Source organism: Felis catus, chromosome B4 (assembly GCF_018350175.1).
Source record: "Felis catus isolate Fca126 chromosome B4, F.catus_Fca126_mat1.0, whole genome shotgun sequence".
Lineage (NCBI taxonomy): Eukaryota > Metazoa > Chordata > Mammalia > Carnivora > Felidae > Felis > Felis catus.
The window spans coordinates 22,348,159-22,354,158 of NC_058374.1; the positions used below are offsets into that span (position 1 = coordinate 22,348,159).

The window sequence follows — 6,000 nt, forward strand, 5'->3', positions numbered from 1 at the left end:
CTAGTGACAAATTCTTTTTGTTTTCTTTAATCTGAGAATGTCTTGATTTCCTCTTCATGCTTCAGGGATATTTTTACTGGGTGTTAGATTTGAGGTTGTCAATCTCTTCTCCCACTACCTGAAAATTGTGTCACTTCCTTCAGAGTTCCATGGGGTCTGATAAGAAACTTGCTGTCGTTCAAATAGGTTTTTTTCTTTATAGGCAAAGAATATGCTATTTTTCTTTGGCTCTTTGCAAGATTTTTCTTTGCCTTAGTTTTTGGAAGTGTAATTATGAAATGTCTTGGCACGAATTTCTTTAAGTTTATCTCTTTTGAGGTTGACTCAGCTTCTTGAATTTGTAGCTTTATGTTTCCTGGCAGATTTGGGAAGTTTTCAGCCATTATTTCTGCAAGGACATTTTTAGCCCAAACTTTCTCATTTCCTTCTGAGATTCAATGATATGAATCTTGGATATTTCTTTAAATTTTTTTAAACGTTTATTTAGTTTTGAGACAGAGAGAGACAGAGCATGAATGGGGGAGGATCAGAGAGAGAGGGAAACACAGAATCCGGAGCAGGCTTCAGGCTCTGAGCCGTCAATACAGAGCCCGATGTGGGGCTTGAACTCATGGACCGTGAGATCATGACCTGAGCCAAAGTCAGTCGCTTAACCGACTGAGCCACCCAGGTGCCCCAAATCTTGGATATTTCTTATAGCCCTACAGGTCTGAGTCTCTCTTCATTTTTTTTTCTCTGTTGTTCAGATTGGATAATTTCTACTGTTCCGTCTTTCAGTTCACTAATTCTTTCCTCTGTCCTCTCTGTTCTGTTGTGGAGTCCATCCACTGGGCTTACTATTTAATTATTGTATAAATTTCAGTTCTAAAATTTCCATTTGGCTCTTCTTTATCATCTTCTAATTCTTTTCTGAGACTTTCTATTTTTCTCGTTAGAGTTTTCTGTTTTTTCATTTCAGTGTTTTCATTGTTGCTTTTGAAGCATTTTTATCATGGTTGCTTCAAAATATTTGTTAAATAATTCCAACGTCTCTGTCACTTGGTGGTGGCTATCTTTGATTGTCTCTTTGCACTTGGTTTGTGATCTTGGTTCTTGGTATGATGGGTGATTTTTTTTTTTTTATTGAAATGTGGACACTTTCATATAGTGTAAAGAAGTCTCCGGATCTTACTTAAATCTGGTTTTAATTGGCAGTTCTGACCGTTCTCTGGAAGGAGAAAGGGAGCACTACCATATTACTACTAAGCTGGAGGGAACAGCTCGGATTCCTGTTGGGCCTCTCCAGAACAGGGAGGCGCCTTGTTACACCTGAACAGGGATGGGAGCTCTGGCTCCCCCGTGTGGACTGCATGGATACTGCAGTGGGGCTGGCTTCAGTACCCTTGGGCCACGGTGATATTTCTGACTGCCCACGAGGCCTCTGATGCCCACCCCAGTGGGGTATATTCGTATGTTTAAAAATATATATTCCTTATCTCTAGAAAAAAGATAAAAGTAAGCTTCCTTAATGAACTTCTGAGCTTTCCATTTCTGTCATCTCCCTGCTGATTAATTTTTTTTTTTTTTCTTTTTCAGTAAGTCTCTTTACCTGTTCGGGTCTGGCAGCTGTCCAGATGCTTTCTTCACTCATGGTGAATTTTCATATATAGCTACTGTTTTCTCCTGTCTTTATTCCAGCGTTTTCTGCTTCTCTTGCTCCTCCTTTGTGCCTTGCTTCTCAGTGTTTACTCCTTTTGAATGTCTGTATCATAGGTGCTCTTTTCAGAGCGTTTCACTTTTAAAATAAACAACCACCAAAGAGGCGGTTAAGTTCAAGTGCTGAGAAGTGCAAGTCAGTGCATCCTGCCTGGAGACACCTCCCTCTGGGGGCAGGGGGGGCATCTCAAGTTGACTGTGGAAGGGTCAATAGGAAAGACTAGCCGAGGAGCTGATTTTGAAGACTGAAACCCATTTCCTCCGAGGAAAGGAAATAGTGCAAAACTATTTGAGGTCATATTTCCCTGCCTTAGCCACTTGAATGGGGGTAGTGGCAGTCAGAAGCTATAAATAGATAAACTTTGCTGGAAACACCTTGAAGAACCATCAGGAAGTGGCTGGCCTTGTTCATGGTGTTTCAGAAACTAACATGTTAGCGGCCGATGGCATTATCTCTAATTTCACTTTTGCAGATATCCATGGACGTTGTCATCCTTCCGTCACTCTTTGGCATTCTCAGAAGTATCCTTTTGTTTCATGTCCCATCCCCCACCCCCGCCTCTTCACACTCTTGGGTTTCTGGATGGCCAAATAGGATTTGAGTGATTGATTAGCAAGTTTTACTAATGATTTTGATGAGCTTTATTTGTTTGGTGAGTCATTAGCTTTTCCTGGTAATTAGAATTCAGTCCCAGTATTCATACTGGATGTAATTCTGGATAAAGAGTATCCTCGTTAAGCTCAACTAGATTTATAATTTCCAGGTCATTATAGAACAATGTATCCGAACCTGTAGTACTTCTCTCTTCTGATGGAAGAACTGTTTTATTTTGTTTTAAAATATCAAGTATTTTTTTGCTTATGAAATGACCTACAACCCTGGCTGTGGTTTTTAAAAGTAACGTTGGGGCGCCTGGGTGGCTCCGTGGGTTGAGGGTCTGATGCTCGACTTGGGCTCAGGGCACGATCTCATGCTTCATGAAATCAGGCCGCTTCGTAGGCCCTGCACTGGCAGTGAGGAGTCTGCTTAGAATTCTCTCTCTCCTCTCTCTGCCCCTCCCCCTCTCATGCTCTCTCTTTCTCATGTAAAAGAAACAGACATTTTTTTAAAGATCAAAAGTAATGTTTTCCAACAAAGTGTTTGCTGGATAAAACTGGTATCAGTCTAGGCTCTAGTAACCCTTTCTTTGGGGAGGCATGTGAGTGAGTCGGCCTTTGGGATCCATTTATTAGATTAATCTTTTTTTAGAATCCTAATTATGCCATATCTGGCGTCTGGAGAAAAAAAAAAGAGGATAGTGTCCCCGTCCACCTGTGTTGCAGACCCCAATAAAAGATGCGGCCTTCAGCTGGTACTGAGCAGCCCCCCTTTATCCCCTTAGGGATGGCAGGGAAGATGAAACGGTTATCTGGCTTTATCCAGGTCAACAGAAGAGCGGGGCTGAGCAGGGCTTTAGCTGATCCTTCTTTGTGTGCGTGGGCAGCTGTGTGGCTCCCGGAGCCCTGGCTGAGAGGTGCAGAAGCATCGGGGCGTCTTGCTGGGGTGTGGTGAAGTCGGTTCCTTCCCTCGCCTTCCCGCAAGGCCGAAGGGAGGAAGAGAAGTCGCTGCCTTTCTGCCAGCCGGCTTCTTTTGCAAGTTCGCTCTTGGAGGCACTAATGATGAGTGGGAACCGCTTTCTCTGACTACTTTAAGGTCACCCTAATTGGCTCCTTTGTGTTATAAGGCCTTTCAAAGAGACTGACGACGCATTCTTTGGCTCCCAGCTGCATGTTAATAACACCGTCTTTGGAGTCTGACTTTAAAGCAGCGTCACCTCTGATACTTGAATGATTTGATAGTGGCAACAGAATGATCTAAACTGAAGGTCCTAAGCAGGACACAACTCCTCCGGCCACCCCCGGGGCGGGGGGGACGTGGGCACAGAGTAACTCCCAAGCATGGGCTTTATCGGCCACCTGGCTGTCGTGAATGGCAGCTCCTCAGCAGGTGAAGGAGCCATGCCCGGGGAACTGTCACCGTCAGCATAATGCCTCTGCCTAAACAGTTTTCCTCCCTTCGGCTTGGTTTTCCCACAGACGCTGCTGACTGCGACTGCTGATAAGCTGCATAAGGCAGGAGGTCAACAATCCGGAGACTGCTCTTAATTATTAAAGGATCAACACGTCTTAATGCACGCATCCACCGGGGAGGCCAGAGAACTGGGGCTCGGGGAGAGAAGTCTTCTCCTTCTCTTTAAATTGGCAAAAACAAACACACGAAGCAATTGTCGGGGGTGGGTGGGGGGGGGAGCTAAAGGGTTGCCCCTCTCTCCTAACTCTAAATTTGGAACCGAGAATATTGGCACCTCTTCCTCTCCAGACTCAAGCTGCCCTGTCATCGAGGAGTGGGTTTGCAGAGGTGATCTCCACTTAACGAACTGAACCTTGACTCGGCCCCACGGCAAGGAGCGCTGGGACCCAACAGCCCAGGGCCCCAGGGGAGCTTTGCGCGACTACTCTGCGTTAGTGCCTTCTCTTGTCCTAAATTAAGCTCCTTGACATATAATTATCCATCCCACACACTGAACCTATCTCCAAGGTAAATGTTTCTGCTCGGCGAACACTGGTTCACAGGATAAAAACAATCCTCCTCTGTCTCCTCCCTGTCACCACCGCCAGCCCCACGGATGAGTCCTTGCTGGGTGCCCTGGGCTCAGGGCTGGGCTGCCTGCTGTGGCGATCACACGAAGCTACAGGTGAGCCCGAGGAAGTGGTGATTGTGCCTTTTCTCCCTCCTTTTTTCTTTCTTTCCACAATTGGAGGGAAAGGCGTCGGGACTGGTCAAGAGCGATGCAGGTGGATTTAGTACGAAAAGAATCAGGACACCATTCCGTTGCAATACTTGACAACGTTGCAGAGGAAAAGGGCTTCATAAAAGCAGCGGCCGGGTGGGTTATCTCCAAACGCGTGTGGCTCCCGAGATGAGGACACCATCCCGAAAATTTGACCGCAATGCCTATAAGCTGAAGTACCTGTTCCAGATCTGTGCCAGATGAGGTTTCGGGGGGGGGGGCGGGTCTGCATGAGGACCAGCGAGTTCATGGCAGCTCCCAGGCTTAATTATCATGGTGTTGCTCTCAGTAGCAGAGCAAGCGAGGAACAGAGACAATTCACTCGGGAAGAACATGGCAATGTTAAGCAAATGGCCAAGAAACATGGAAAAATGGGCTCAAACAAACTCATAAGCCTGAAATTCAAATGACAGCCCTCTATGTTTATCTATCAGGTTTGCAAAGAGAAAAGAAACAACCATACCCTGTGTTGGCAAAGGGTACCGGGGAGTTACTAGAATCAGACTGGTTTATGCTTCTAGGCTCTTCCTCTTACTAGCAAAGGGAACTTGGGCATGTCATTTATGTTCTCTAAGACTATTCTCCTCATCTGCAAGATGCAGATAATATTAGTAACCACCTCCAAGGGGGTTTGGGAGATTTATGTAAAATCATGCTTATAAAGTGCTTAGTGCATCATCTGACACATAGTAAATGCCCAGTTAATATTCAAATTATAATCATTATTGGAAGCTAGAAACCCAACACACTGATAGGGGAGTATAAACTGGTAAAACCCTATGTAATAAAAACTTGACATGTATGTTAAAGCCTTAATGGTGTGTATACGCCTGACTTAAGCACTTCACTTCTAGAAATCTATTTTGAGGAAGCAGGACACAATCATGTGTTTATGAGGATATCCTTCATGGTATTTATGACAAAAATGGAAGCAATTTAAATACCCAATGGTAGTTAAAAATGAATAGTAGTTAGAAAGTAGTAATTAAGAAGTAGTTAAAAATTAAGTTCCAGTCGCTATCTCCAAGAGATGCAGAGCATATTTTTGAGAAATACTTGATGGTGGAGAGAAATGATACGCTGTGAAAATAATGGTTTTCAATTAATGGATTCCCTATTATTTGTATTTTTTATTAATACTTGCTTGTCATTTTAAATTTGTCTGTAATCAGTCAACAAATACTTTTTTGGGCATCTGCTGCATATTGGGCACTACGGTGGGCACCATGGATTCAGTAGTGAATAAAGCAGACAGGGTGCGCCCTCGCGGAACTTCTGGTCCACTGAATATGTGTCACTTTTATAACAAAGAGGACTAACAATAAGACAAAAGGGGAAACTATATTTGTTTGTTAGGGTTGCCATAGCTTAGGTGGCTTAGACACAGAAATTAATTTAAAAAATTTTTTTTAATGTTTATTTATTTTTGAGAGAAATAGAATGAGCATGAGTGGGGGAGGGGCAGAGAGGGAGA

General features: G+C 44.0%; 1 long non-coding RNA gene across 6 annotated transcripts in view; it reads left to right on the forward strand.

Annotated features, from left to right (window-relative positions):
• Positions 1-5,798, forward strand: part of LOC111561292 — a 59,524-nt gene extending 53,726 nt beyond the window's left edge. For all 6 annotated transcript variants that reach the window (XR_006600352.1, XR_002743680.2, XR_006600353.1 and 3 more), the window contains one exon: positions 3,772-5,798. This is a non-coding gene — a long non-coding RNA (uncharacterized LOC111561292). The remainder of the gene's footprint in view (positions 1-3,771) is intronic.
• Positions 5,799-6,000: the final 202 nt, after the last annotated feature.